Below are 15,278 nucleotides of genomic sequence, written 5' to 3' on the forward strand. Positions count from 1 at the left end.
AGGGAGGTAAAGTTTTTCATCCAGGACTTTTTGTCTGCCCCCTTCCCAGGAAAGAAGGCTCATTTTGGGACTGGCCTCCGGGGCTGGGCCCCCGGCTCCCACCTCCCGGTCCAAGCCGGCGGGGGGTGGGAGGACTCCAACTCCGGCTAGGGTCACAAGATCTGGCCAAGGATCAGGCAAGGGATCCAGCATGAAGACCCGTTGGACCCCTGAGGCCGCGGCGGCTCCTTCCCCCGGAGGTAGGCCTAGTACGAGCAGGGGTGCTGCAGCAGTGCCCCTTGGTTGGGGTACCAAGGCGGCTAGAGAATCCGCCGTGGGCTATGGTTCACGCATCCATGCGCACCTCTGCGAGTATGAGGACGCCTCAAGGAAGCTAAAATCCCTCTGGGGGGAGTTGAGGGTAGCTAAGGAGAGGTCTGACAGGGCCTCCGGCAGTAAGAAGGCCGAGCTATCCGCCGCGGTCAAGAAGATTAAAAAATCCTTACAAGACCTGGAAAGCCGGAGGTGTGAGATCCTGGATGGCAGCGGGCCCTTCCGTGAAAAGTTGGAAAATGATGACCGGTTCAGAGCCATGACCGGTGGGGCTCCGGAGGGGTCACGGAGCTCCGGCCAGGTGGTGGAGGATGATGAAGAGGAATGTGAGGAGGAGGTCGCGCCCTACCCACCGCCTGGTGGCCTGGTAGGAGATCTCCAGGCGTCGCATAGCGGGATAGTCCCCGGGCAGGTGGCTCTCCCGTCAGATTCTGGCCCTTCAGGGGACAGCGGGAGCGAGAGGGAGGATGAGGATGGTGGTAGTAGCAGCGAGGGGGGCTGCCTTGTCATGCAGCAGATCCAGCAGATCGAGTCCCCGGTCCGTTTTAACCAGCTGAGGTTCGGAGATGAGATCTGCGAGGATGAGGCAACCAGGAGGGGGATGAAGAGAAAGGCTAAGAAAAGTAAGAAGAAAACATCTACTGTGGAGAAATATGTGTATGTCCCCCTCTCTGGGGCCCCCCGATCCCGCTGTGCGGAACCCGCTACCCACCCTGGCTCGGGCTCTGTTGTGGGTCCGCGGCGAGGGAGCGGGGAGATTACAGGCCATGACACGCAGGGCGCTGCCTCTGTTTGTGGTAACGGAGGGGGTAGTGATGTGTCTGATATGGAGCATGATGTGGAGGGTGGCCCAGAGGTGGGCAAGAGAGTGGCAGCCGGGACCACATCTCCGGCGGTGAGCGCTGGGGTGTCCGGGTCCCCCACTTACGGGTCCGCTAAAACTGGATCGCTTCTGGGGACCCAGGCACCTAGTAAAGTAAAGGGGGAGGGGCCTGCGGCTCCGGCAGAACCGGATCATAAAAAGAAAATGGTGGGGGCTCCCCTGGCGGGGTCTGCAGTGAAGTCGGGGTCTCCTGCATTGGGGGCACCGCCGCTGGTGGATGCTGAGGGAGAGTGGCCTAGCCTGGGGCCGGCTGCTGGAGTTGCTGTGGCCAGGCTGTTTGTGGCCCAGGGTGTGGTGGTGGGGGGCGTTGTGCCCCAGGGGACTGGTACCGCCGGGGGGATTCCTGGGGGTGGATCCAGCTCTGGGTTGGCTCTGGGGGTCCCGCTGCGGCCGGTCTCAGGGGGCGTGGCCTCCTCGGCACCTGCTGCCCATGTAGGAGCAGCTTTGGATAGCTGTACCGTGCGGCTGGAGGCTGGGGGCGTGGCTTCCCAAAGAAAGGGAAAAAAAATGATCTTAGCTGCGGTCAGCAATGGAGCAGGGACTGCAGCTGCAGCAGACAGCAGCAAGGGCGCCTGCCTGGCGGGGTCCCCTGAGTCTGGGGGCTTACCTGCGGTGGGGGCTCTGGTGACAAGGCAGGATGGAGCTGGAGGCGGGTCTGCACCTGGCTTCCTACCTGCCAGTGAGGGAGGAGGCTCTGTGCCTGCTGTGGTGCAAAGTCAGGCTGTGCTGCTTAAGTCCTATGGCAGCGCGACCCTTAAAGGGACACAAGCGCTGTGTGTGCCAAACCCCCCAGCAGGGAAGATGCCACCAGTAGGTGGCGGTAGCAGAGGGGAAACAGAACCTGGAAATACCCAAAAGGTGAGGCAAAATAATATTGACCCCAGTGTGCATGTGAGTGAGAGTGGGGTGACTGATGGAGTGGATGAGGAGGGTGCGGTTATGGAAGTGTCTATGGTTGAGGATGCGAGTGGCAGTGCGTCTAAGGTGGCAAGTGTGAATAGGGTGGCAAGTGTGAGTACGGTGTCTGATGGTAGTGGGAGAAGGGGGGAGGGGGCCGGTCCATCTGCCCCCCCAGCCACAGGTTCTCTGAGTTATTCGGGGGTGGTGGCTGGAGCCTCGGGGTCTAGTCAGGGGGTTTCCTCGCCTCTGGACCTCAGGGATAGCGTCTTGCGGTGCCGTTTCTTGGAGGCCCTCAAAAAGGGACAACGGACAATCGAAGTAGAGGGAAGAGTGGTGGACTTGGCCTTTTGGCTGGATAGACACGGCCAGGCTGCCTTCCAAGATAAAAGGGAAGGGGAAACGGTTTGGTCCCTCCCGACAGCCAGGCAGGGGGTGGCCAGGCGGAATGTGGTCCGTCTTCGGTGGAGGGGCAGTGAAGCATGCCCGCCAAGGGCGAGGGTTGTGGAGCTCCTTCTGAAGATGGACTTCAGGGCGACGGACATCTTTGCCCTGATTCATCCGTTTGGCACTTCCTTCTTCGATGTCAGTTTTGTTCGGTCAGAGGGCTTGGAGCTTTTCTGGTCGAATTTCGAACTGGCAAAGGGGGAGCCCGGCTGGCGAGACTTTGCCGTGCAGGCGGTGTGTCACCAAAATAGTGTAAAGAGGGTGACTGCTCTGACAAGTAACGAGTCCTTCTCTGGGGTCGACATAATGACGTGGCTTTCCTGTTATGGGGAAGTCACCGAGGTCCCTAAAAAAAATAGGGACGAGTTTGGCATTTGGTCAGGGGGCTGGACCTTCATGGTAAAGTTGAAGGTTTCAGGAAGTATGATCACCCACATCCCCTCCTCAGCATTTCTGGGGAGGGACAGAATCCAGATCTTCTACCAGGGGCAACTGAAGGTCTGCCACAGGTGCGGTGATCCCCGTCACTTCAGCGCAGGCTGCAAGGTGCAGAAATGTGCCTTGTGTGCCGGGGTAGGCCATCTTGCCGCGGCCTGTGGTGACATTAGGTGTCACCTGTGTGGTGACCTAGGTCACCCGTATAGCAGCTGCCCCCGTTCCTTTTCCAGCACCATCTCTGGCCCGGCAGGGGGGAGCCAAGGGGGGGTCCCCAGTGGTGCAACTTCTGCTGGGGCTGAGGGTGGAGGCGTGAGGGGAGCTGAGGGGTCAGTGAGGAAAGGCGAGGCTGGTACATCTGCCCACCAGTGGCAACAGGTGAGGAGCCATAAGGGCAGGGGGCAGGATAAGCCTCAGGCAACTGGGGTGATGACTGCCCCCACCCTGGAGGCGGCAGCCGAAGCCTCTGAGGCCCTGGGGGAGAAGCCGGTGAGCGAGGAGATCCGGAGGATGGAGAGGGAGGAGTTGGCTGCTTCTGATAACTCTTCCCAGTATGAAAGTCTGGATGAAGAGGTGGTGGAGCAGCCTAAAAAGACGGGTGACAGTCGTACCGGTAAGAGTTGGAAGAAGAGGAAGAACAAGGCTAAAAAATCTAAGCTCCCCCCTGGCCACTAGGGTGCCTATGGAAGGGCTCGCCGACTCCCCTCTGATCCCCCTCTCCAATCGGTTCCAAGCCCTCGATGACTCTGCTGTGTCGGAGGTCGGGGGTGAGGGACCGGACGCAACATCTGGGGTGCCTTCGGGGAGTGGTGAGGTCTCTCCTCTGGGGGATTCACACTCCTCTGGAGGGGGGACTACCTCGGGGTCCAGGGGCGAGGAATCTATTTCTGGGAAGTCCAGTGCTGTAAAGGAGGATATGGACACCTCGGTATCTTTAAAGAGGAGGGGTGAGTCGGGCTCCTCCTCAGAGGGGGAGAGGAAATCAGGGGGTACGGTTAAAAAACAGGCCATCTAACTCAATCACCCATGATGGCGGAACCTACCCCGTTGACTCTGGCGTCGATTAATGTCGCCAGCATAAAGTCGGATACGGCTAGATTTACGGCCTTTGATTTTTCACCCGGGTTGAGGCTGATATTTTATTTTTGCAGGAGACCAGACTAACGGACCTGGGGTCCATCTACAAAGCAAAGAGGGAATGGAGGGGTGGGCCCTCATACTGGTCTCTTGCGGCCGAGCCGTATAGCGGGGTAGCGGTCCTTTTTAAGACCGCAGAGGTGGAATGCAGACGGGTGATCGAGGTAGAAATGGGGAGATGTTTGGTCCTTGACGTCTTCATGAGGGGACAGGAGCTTCGGCTCATCAATATATATGGCCCGCAATCTAAGTGGGACCGTAAATGTCTCTTCCTGAGGATCAAGCCCTATCTTTTTATGAGCCGGCAGGTAGTCTTCGGTGGGGATTTTAATACTGTAACCAGACTCCGTGATAGGGGAGGCCCCGGAGACCGGCTGGCTTATGATAGCATAGCCTTGAAATGCATAGTAAGCGAAGCTCGCCTGGTGGATGTCCACATCCGCACACCCCAGGTCACGGGGGTTTCACCTTTTTTAGGGGAAGCAGTAGGTCTAGGATAGATAGTTTTTTTTTAAAGGAGGAAGCCGTCTCTTCTGCAGTGTCCGCTGTTGAGGTGGAGTTCTCCGATCACTGTTTCATTTTCTTTACTTTGAATGTTACAGAGACCCCCCGGATGGGGAGAGGCCTATGGAAGCTGAATTCGTCCCTTCTGGAAGAGGCGGAAGTAAGACAGTCCTTTGAGGAATTTCTTCAGAGCCAGGTACCTCTCTTGGGTCTTTGTAGCAGTAAGTCTGAGTGGTGGGAGATCTTCAAAAGAAGGGTCGCAAGGTTCTTCCGTCAGCTCTCGAGCCTCAGGGGCCTGAACAGGTACCGCCTGTATCGGGAGCTGGGGAGGAAACTCGAGCAGCTCGTCTCGACTGGAGGGGACCGAGAGGAAATCTCCAGGGTGAAGACCTTGCTCAAGGGGTGCCAGTATGATAGGCACACATCCTGGGTTTTTGAGAGGGATTTCGGGAGGTACCGCTCGCCCGACCCTTACAGAAACTGCAGGTTGTCAGTGAATTGAAAGATGGTGAGAGGACTGATTGACAGTATGGGGTCCCTGAACAGATCCAAATCAGGGATCCTGGAGGTGGTCAGATCCTTCTACTTGCACCTCTTGGGGAGGAGGGATCCTGATTGGGATGAGATGTCGGCTTTCCTGACTGAAGCCATCCCTGAGCCAGGGGATGACCCCTCTCTTCATGTTTTGGCAGAAGCAATCAGGGAAGAGGAAGTGAGACGGGCGATTGATGGCCTCAGGCCCAAAAAGTCACCCGGTCCGGATGGCTTAACATCCGAGTTCTACAAAACTTTTAGGGACTCTTTGGTCCCCCTCTTGACTGAGGTGTTTAATGAGTGCCTCTCCTCAGACATTCTGCCCAGTTCAATGAGGAAGACAGCCCTGATTATCCTGTCAAAGGGTAAAGACTCGTCCCGTATTGAGAATTGGCGTCCCATAGCGCTTCAGGATCAGTAATGTAATGTATGTACACAGTGACTGCACCAGCAGAATAGTGAGTGCAGCTCTGGAGTATAATACAGGATGTAACTCACGATCAGTAATGTAATGTATGTACACAGTGACTGCACCAGCAGAATAGTGAGTGCAGCTTTAGAATATAATACAGGATGTAACTCCGAATCAGGAATGTAATGTATGTACACAGTGACTGCACCAGCAGAATAGTCAATGCAGCTCTGAGGTATAATACAGGAGGTAACTCAGGATCAGTAATGTAATGTATGCACACAGTGACTGCACCAGCAGAATAGTCAGTGCAGCTCTGGGGTATAATACAGGATGTAACTCAGGATCAGTAATGTAATGTATGTACACAGTGACTGCACCAGCAGAGTAGTGAGTGCAGCTCTGGAGTATAATACAGGAGGTAACTCAGGATCAGTAATGCAATGTATGAACACAGTGACTGCACCAGCAGAATAGTGAGTGCAGCTCTGGAGTATAATACAGGATGTAACTTACGATCAGTAATGTAATGTATGTACACAGTGACTGCACCAGCAGAATAGTGAGTGCAGCTCTGGAGTATAATACAGGATGTAACTCAGGATCAGTAATGTAATGTATGTACACGGTGACTGCACCAGCAGAATAGTGAGTGCAGCTCTGGGGTATAATACAAGATGTAACTCAGGATCAGTAATGTAATGTATGTACATAGTGACTGCACCAGCAGAATAGTGAGTGCAGCTCTGCTCAGCTGCTGCTCATTGTGTTGATTGTGGGTGCGGTCGCTGCTGAACCTGCAGTGTGCTCCTGAGCTCCTGGGAACCACCACCTCTCCGCCCGGGGACCTGCTCTCTCTCTTACCCAGGGAGTGAGTGGCTTTTCCTGGGATGAATGAAGGGGCCAAGTCCCAGGCTTCTGCTTCCCGGACCAGGCTGGCGGGGGGCAGAAAGAACCAGCAACCAGCCTGCACATCAGAGGATTCGGGGGTGAGACGCTCCACCAGGAGTCGCAGCAATGTGGCTCCTACTCCCCCCAGGTCTGCAGAGACCCAGAGAAGCCGCAAGGCTTCCATGGAGGAGAAGCCTGCTAGCGTGCAGGATGACGGCCCTTCCGGAGGAAAGCTGAGTGCTCACGGAGGTGAGGCCGACCTCACTGAGGAGGGTGGGCGCTGCAGAGACCCCGGGAGTCTGTGTCCACCTATGCCTCCCGGGTCATGAGCCACCTCCGTGAGTATGAAGACGCAAGCAAGAGATTGAGAAGGCTCCGGGAGGAGCTGCGCTGCACAAGCGCAAAAGCTGCAGGCGCCTCCAGACCCAGGAAGATGCAATTCCAGGCTGAGGTAAAGAGGCTGAAGCTTGAAATTAATGACCTGGAGGTGAGAAAAGCGTTTATCCAAGAAAAAAAGTGGACCATTTAAAGAAAAATTGCAAAATGAAGATCGATTCAGAGAAATGGCTGATAACAGACAGCAAAGGCAGATAGGGCTGCAGCCTGGGAGCCAGGTGGATGATGATGATGATGATGATGATGAGAAGGAGGAGGATGACCAGCAGAAAGCCCCACCTGGCAGCAAGGCTTAGTCACTCACAGGCCACGTGCAGCGAGCTCCCTGCTGGACAGGCGACAATGACATCTCGTCGCAGTTCTGCTGGCTCTGGGGAGGACAGTGACATCGGCCAGGGAGGGGCACTAATGGCAGAGATCAAGCTCCTGGAGTCCCCAGTGTGCCTTCAGAACTTCCATCTTGGTGATGATTTGCCAGAGGAGGCACCTGGGGGCAAGAAAAAAAAGGTGAAGAAGATCAAACCTAAGCTCCAGGAAGCAGTAAGCTATGTGTATGCCCCCCTCCCTGTACCCCCTGAGTCGGCTGCAGGGTCAGCTCGCTGTATAAGCCCCGTTGCCCAGCCCAGCCCGGGTTCTGCTGTGGATCTGGTGCAAAGGCGCGGGGAGACTACAAAGCACGGTAGTGAGGCGCTGAGCTCCGTCTCTGCTTGTAGTAGCTGGGACGTAGCAGCAGGTGCATCAGCCGAAAGGCTGTACAGTGAGGGCGGCCCGGCGGCGGGCGAAAAATCAGGCCACGATACTGTGGTGCGCTCCCCAGTGGGAGGGGGGAGCAGCCCGGTATCAGGGGCACCTCCGGTAGCCTCGGTGCCCCTGAATGCTGTTGCCGCTGATCACTTAGTTGAGAAGCGGCGGCAGTGTGAGGGGGTTACCGGGGCTGGGCGTTCCGGTCCTCCCACCAAAGTCCTGTTCTGTGTTGGCGCCGCTGGTCAACAAGATCCTGATGCTAAGGATCAGCGGTGCCTCACAGGAGCTAAAGATCAACGGCGCCTGGTAGCAACCATGAAGCAGCGGAAAATATCAACTGATGATGCGGAGGGCACACATAAAACCAGGGGTGAGGTCACCTCCAGTTCTGTGGAGGAGACTCAGCCCCTTGTGCCTGATGATGCGGAGGCCAAAATGTCACCCCCTGTTGTCACTGGTCCAGCAGGAGTGAATGTGGTGGTGGGTATGGATGAGGAAAAGTCTTTGTCTAGTGGTGTGGTTGCTGGTTTGGTAGAGGGTGAGGAGGTTATGGAGGTGGGTAATGGTGATGCTGTTGGTGTGGATGTGGTCACTGGTCCGGTAGCCCCCCCGGTGGTGGCAGCACCTGTCAGGAGTTATGCCGCTGTCACCTCCGGGGGAAATAGGGCGCCCTCCTCGTCTCTGGGCTCTGGGGACGGCATGTTGCAACGGCGTCTCCTGGAGGCTCTAAAGAGGGGAGAGAGATCACTAATGGGGGTCAAGAGGTTGATCTATCCTTCTGGATAGAGAGGCATGGCCTCGGGGCCTTCCGAGAGCAAAGAGGGGGGGATACAGTGTGGTCCCTCCCAACAGCCGGGCCGGGTAGTGTGCGTAGGAATGTGGTCCGTCTTCGGTGGAGGGTCAGTGATGCATGTCCTCCAAGGTCGAAGGTTGTGGAGCTCCTGCTGAGGATGGGCTTCAAGGCGATTGACATCTACGCCTTGATACATCCCTATTCCACACCTGAGTTTGATGTCAGCTTTGTTCGGCCGGAGGGGCTTGAACTTTTCTGGTCGAACTATGAGTTGGCAAAAAATGAGCCCGGCTGGCGAGACTTTGCCGTTCAGGCGGTGTCTCGCCAAAATCAAGTCAAGAAAGTGACCGTGATGACGTGTAACGAGTCGCTTTCTTGTTATGACATCATGACGTGGCTTGGCCGGTATGGAGAGGTAGTGGAGATGCCAAAGAAAAACCGTGACGAGTTTGGTATCTGGTCAGGGGCCTGGACGTTTATGGTAAAACTTAAGCGTTCAGGTGGTACGGTTGCCCACATACCATCATCTGCCTTCCTGGGTAGGGATCGTATCCTGGTCTTCTACCAGGGGCAACCGAAGCTCTGTCACAGGTGCGGCGACCCCACACACTTCAGCGCAAACTGCACTGTGCAGAAGTGTGCATTGTGTGGGGATGTTGGCCATCTTGCTGCATCTTGTGTGGAGATTAGGTGCCACCTGTGTGGTGAGTTAGGTCACCCATTCAGCCGTTGTCCTCGCTCCTTCGCTAACGCAGTCGTGACCCCGGTAGGAGAAAGCCGTGAGGCTGATTCTGCTGGGGAAGGGACTAGCAAGGGTGAGGGAGCTGAGGGGCCAAGGAAGAAAAGCAATAAAAAGACGCCTGCCCAGCTAAGGCGTCTAGACAAGTGCAGACAGGATAGGGAGCTGGGCGAGCCTCGGGCTACTGGGGTGGCCCCTGTCCTGGATGCCAGTCTTGCTGCTGAGGCCCCAAGGGATGATGAGTTGGATGAGGAGGTCAGGAGGATCCACAGGGAGGAGAATGCCACTGCCTCAGAGTCCTCCTATTATGAAAGTATGGATGAGGATAATAGGCAGTGGCTAGAGGACAAGCGTAAGCTCGGCACCAAAAAGAAGAGAAAGAAGGGAGAAAAAAAAAATCTTCTCTCACTCTGACCAAGGTACCTAAGGAAGGAAAAACCGACTCCCCTCTGGTTGGTCTTTCTAACCGGTTCCAAGCCCTTGAAAACATCTCTTCCTCTGAGGGGGAAGCTGAGGGTGAGGTTCTGGCTTCGGCGGGGCTCACAGGGGGCGCCGAGTCTCCTCCTTCTGGGAACATAAGATCTTTGGAGGGAGGGACTGGCCCAGAGTCCGGAGACGAGGACGAAAAAAATAAAAAACGCGTGGAAATGGATACCTCCATGTCATTAAAGAGGGGGAAGGATTCCTCCTCTGAGGCAGAGGATAAGGGGAGTGGGAAAAAGAAAGCCATCTAACTCAATCACCAATGATGGCGGAACCCACTCCGTTGACGCTGGCGTCCATTAATGTCGCCAGCATAAAGTCAAATACAGCTAGATTTGCGGCCTTTGATTTTCTCAGCTGGGTTGAAGCTGACATTTTCTTTTTGCAAGAGACCAGGCTGCCAAACATGGCAGATGTGTTTAAAGCTAAGAGGGAGTGGAGACTCGGGCCCTCCTATTGGTCTCTTGCGGCCGAGCCGTATAGCGGAGTGGCGGTCCTTTTTACCGCACCGGTGGAATGCCGACGGGTTATTGAGTTAGAAATGGGGAGGTGCCTGATCTTAGATGTCCTCATGAAGGGACAAGAGCTCCGGCTCATTAACATCTATGGTCCCCAATCTAAGTGGGACCGGAAGTGTCTCTTTATGAGGATCAAGCCCTACCTTTTTACAAGTCGGCAGGTTGTCTTTGGAGGGGACTTCAATGCTGTCACGAGGCCCCGAGATAGAGGAGGTTCCAGAGACAAGCTGACTTACGATAGCGTCGCCCTTAATAGTATAGCTAGTGAGGCTCGCCTGGTGGATGTCCACATTCGGCACACCCCAGGCCACGAGGGGTTCACCTATCATAGAGGTAACTGTAGGTCCAGAATAGATAGGTTTTATTTAAAGGAGGAAGCTGTCTCTTCAGCAGTGTCTGTTGTTGAGGTGGAGTTCTCCGACCACTGTTTAATTTTGTTTTCTCTGAATGTTACAGAGACCCTCCGGATGGGAAGAGGCTTTTGGAGGCTCAATTCGTCTCTCTTGGTAGAAGCGGAGATAAGACAGTCCTTTGAGGATTTTCTTCAGAGCCACGTACCCTTACTGGATCTTTGTAGTAGTAGGTCAGAGTGGTGGGAGATGTTCAAGGAAAGGGTGGCGAGATTCTTCCGCCAGCTCTCGAGCCTCAGGAGTCTGAGCAGGTACCGCCTGTATCAGGGTCTGAGGAGGAAACTCGAGCATCTTGTCTCAACTGGAGGTAGCCGCGAGGAGATCTCCAGAGTGAAATCTTTGCTTATGAGGTGTCAGTACGATAGACACGCATCTTTGGTTTTTGAGAGGGATTACGGGAAGTACCGCTCGCCCGACCCTTACAGAAACTGCAAGATGTCAGTGAATAGTAAAGTGGTTACAGGACTGGTCGACACTACGGGGTCCCTGAGGCGATCCAGATCAGGGATCCTGGAGGTTGTCAGATCCTTCTACTCGCACCTCTTGGGGAAGAGGGATCTTGATTGGGATGAGATGTCGGCTTTCCTGGCTGAAGCCGTCCCCGAACCAGGGGTAGACCCCTCTCTTGACGTTTTGACAGAAATGATCAGGGAAGAGGAAGTTCAGTTGGCGATTGAAGGGCTTGCCCAAAAAAAATCGCCTGGTCCAGATGGCTTAACATCTGAATTCTATAAGACCTTTAAGGACGTTTTGGTTCCCCTCTTGACTGAGGTATTCAATGAGTGTCTTTCCTCGGGCACTCTGCCAAAGTCAATGAGGAGGTCTGCTCTGATCATCTTGTCAAAGGGTAAGGACCCATCTTGCATTGAGAATTGGCGTCCCATAGCCCTTCTCAATGCAGACAGGAAGGTTCTGGCAAAGGTGCTGTTTAACCGGCTGGTGAAATTTGCACCCCGACTCCTTTCGGGGGCCCAGCATTGCTCTGTTCCAGGCCGCAGCACATTTAGTGCTGTGCTCTGTGTCCGAGAGGCAGTGGAGCAGGGTAGGGCTGGTCACTGGAAGGGGTACATGCTGTCACTGGACCAGGCAAAAGCGTTTGATCGGGTTAATCACGAGTACCTCTGGTCCGTCCTTCTGAGATATGGCCTGCCGGGGGGGGTTTGTTGATTGGCTTAAGACCTTGTACAGTGGGGCAGAGAGTTTCCCGCTTGTGAAAGGTTGGATTGGTAGCTCTTTTGAGGTTGGGTCCGGTGTTCGCCAGGGTTGTCCCTTGAGCCCGCTGCTGTACGTGTTTGCGATTGACCCTCTTCTTAGGAGGGTGGAGCGTGGATCGTTGGCCGGGATCGGGATGGATCAGGCAGCACCGGAGGCCACTCTGAGGGTGGTGGCGTATGCCGATGATGTCACTGTGTTTGCTTCCTCTCACGAGAAGGGAGGGTGGCTGATGTCAGAGGTAGATCGCTACTCGGAGGCATCCGGGTCCAAGATCAACCGGGATAAGTGTGAGAGTCTCTGGCTGGGAGGAGGAGATCCTGGTTTTGATCTCCCGGACACCGTTCCAGGACCCAAAGTCTCTGCAAAAGTCCTTGGCATCGAATTTGGCCAGGGGGATTACCCCAAACAAAATTGGGACAGCAGGCTAGAGATCGCCACTCAGAAGGTGAACCAATGGAAGGGTTGGTCTTTGACCCTAAGGGAAAGGGTAAACCTGATCAAAACTTACCTGCTCCCTTTACTGATTTATCTGGGCAGTGTGTGCATCTTGCCGGAATCTCTCTGGACTCGGGTCTACAGTTTGTTCTTCCAACTGTTATGGGGGAATAGACTGAACCTGGTCAAGAGGGAGGTTACTTACCGTACGAGGAGACTAGGAGGGTTGGGTATGGTCAACCCTGTGGTATTCCTTGTGGATACCTTCATTAAGATCAATATCGCAAACCTCTGGAAAGAGAGGGCTCCTCCGTGGGTATTCTCCTGTAGGGGATGGTTTCAGCCTTTCTTCCAGGAATGGGAGACAGGAGGGCAAGTGAAGGATCTTCGCACACCGCATGGACATCTTCCGGCTTACGCTACCTTGGTTCTGAAGGTAATTCGTCGGTGGGGTCTGGGAATGTGGGAGATCAGGACTCTGCCAAGGAAACTACTTGACAGTAGGGTTCTTTTGACCCATTTCCAGAGGCCTCTGGCGCTCAGGGACTGCCCAAGTCGGGATCTTGGGGTGGGTTTGCATCTTTTGAATTCTATCAGGATCCCCTCGAAGTTTTGGGACTTGGCTTGGCGCTGCTTCCATGGGAAACTGTGTGTGAGGGACAATCTGAAGTGTAGGAGCTCTGAGGACAGGAATTGTCCTCGGGAGCATTGTGGTACCTTGCTGGAAAGCATGGACCACTTCCTGCTTCATTGTCCCTTCAACACAGAGGTGTACAACAGGGTGGGCGCCTTCATTGGCTGGTCTCGGCTGGCCGGTCTCTCCTATGCGGAATGGGCCTATGGAGCATTCGGAGACCTGGGTGGTCGGGACCGCTGCACCTTATTTCTAGTTAGCGCAGTGGTTAGGTATCACACGTGGAATGCACGGTGCTTAGTATCGACGCAACGAAAAATCCTCCCAGTGGACGATGTGTTTAGGACCATACTCGGTGACCTGGTGAAGGTGCGCTCTCTGGAGTATGGGAGACTGGGCGCATGGAGGGCTGCGCTCCTCTGGAGGGGCTTTTCTTTTAGTGTGCCCTAGTCTGGTCATCTCCTTTCCTGGTGGTGGGCTGATGCTGACACTGTAGATTTTTGTTTTGTTTGATTATACAGTGATGTAGGGCTGCAAGCGCCGAACTTGGGCTTCGTGAGTTGTGATTATTGTGGTGTGTGCTGCTGTATATATTGTATATATTGTATATGGGGATATAGATTTGGGTGTAGGTGTTAGGTTGGGTGGTGGGAAAGGGGGGGAGGTGGGTTTATCTTGTGGGACTATGGGACACTGGGTTGTTTGGGGGAAAAACTGGCACTGCCTGATCTGGCCTATGGACGTTGGACATGGACTCAGGCATGAGACACAGGACCAGCTCTCAGGTCAGTGCGGGGGGTTGGGAATGGAGGATAGCTTGTAGTATTGTATATATTTGTAGTTATTTTATTTAAAACTAAAAAAAAAATAAATAAATAAATAAATAAATTCATGTATATAGTCTGTTTGCCATTGTTTATTTTATTTGTTATTATTATTTTGTTTGGTGACCGGACCAGAAGGTCAAAGTAGTTATTATTCTGTATAATATGTGTGAGAGGAGAGAATGAGCGGCTGGACCAGTGTTCAGTATATTGATTATTTTCTGGCTAATATTTTTGTTATGTTTTCTGCTATTATTGTTGTTATGTTTTTCATTTTTATAATAAAAGATCTACAGGATGTAACTCAGGATCAGTAATGTAATGTATGTACACAGTGACTGCACCTGCAGAATAGTGAGTGCAGCTCTGAGGTATAATACAGGATGTAACTCAGGATCAGTAATGTAATTTATGTACACAGTGACTGCACCAGCAGAATAGTGAGTCCAGCTCTGGAGTATGATACAGGAGGTAACTCAGGATCAGTAATGTAATGTATGCACACAGTGACTGCACCAGCAGAATAGTGAGTGCAGCTCTGGGGTATAATACAAGATGTAAGGTCTGTTTCACACTTGCGTTTGTAGCAGCTGCGGAGGGCTGCGGACTTCCTCTGTGAAGCCCTGCCCTCCGCCGCTAGCTCCGCCTATTTCTGCATGCGGCCGGCATGCGGCCTGTGTACCTATATTTAACATTAGGTACGCAGGTCGTGCCGCAGTATGCGGATGCTTCCGCATGCGTCGTTTTGACGATGCGGAGACCAGCGTAGGATGCAGCTTGTAGCAATTGTTTTTTTTAAGCATCGTCAAAACGACGCATACGGAAGCATCCGCATACTGCGGCACGACCTGCGTACCTAATGTTAAATATAGGTACACAGGCCGCATGCCGGCCGCATGCAGAAATAGGCAGAGCTAGCGGCGGATGGCGAGGCTTCACGGAGGAAGTCCGCAGCCCTCCGCAGCTGCTACAAACGCAAGTGTGAAAGTAGCCTAACTCAGGATCAGTAATGTAATGTATGTACACAGTGACTGCACCAGCAGAATAGTGAGTGCAGCTCTGGAGTATAATACAGGATGTAACTCAGGATCAGTAATGTAATGTATGCACACAGTGAATGCACCAGCAGAATAGTGAGTGCAGCTCTCGGGTATAATACAGGATGTAACTCAGGATCAGTAATGTAATGTATGTACACAGTGACTGCACCAGCAGAATAGTGAGTCCAGCTCTGGAGTATAATACAGTAGGTAACTCAGGATCAGTAACGTAATGTATGTACACAGTGACTGCACCAGCAGAATAGTGAGTCCAGCTCTGGAGTATAATACAGTAGGTAACTCAGGATCAGTAACGTAATGTATGTACACAGTGATTGCACCAGCAGGATAGTGAGTGCAGCTCTGCTCAGCGGCTGCTCACTGTGTTGATTGTGGGTGCGGTCGCTGCTGAACCTGCTGTGTGCTCCTGAGCTCCTGGGAACCACCACCTCTCCGCCCGGGGACCTGCTCTCTCTTACCCAGGGAGTGAGTGGGTTTCCTGGGACGAATGGGGGGCCAAGTCCCAGGCTTCTGCTTCCCGGACCAGGCTGGCGGGGGGGCAGAAGGAACCAGCAACCAGCCTGCACATCAGAGG

Source organism: Ranitomeya variabilis, chromosome 4 (genome assembly GCF_051348905.1).
Source record: "Ranitomeya variabilis isolate aRanVar5 chromosome 4, aRanVar5.hap1, whole genome shotgun sequence".
In the NCBI taxonomy this organism is placed as follows: Eukaryota; Metazoa; Chordata; class Amphibia; order Anura; family Dendrobatidae; genus Ranitomeya; species Ranitomeya variabilis.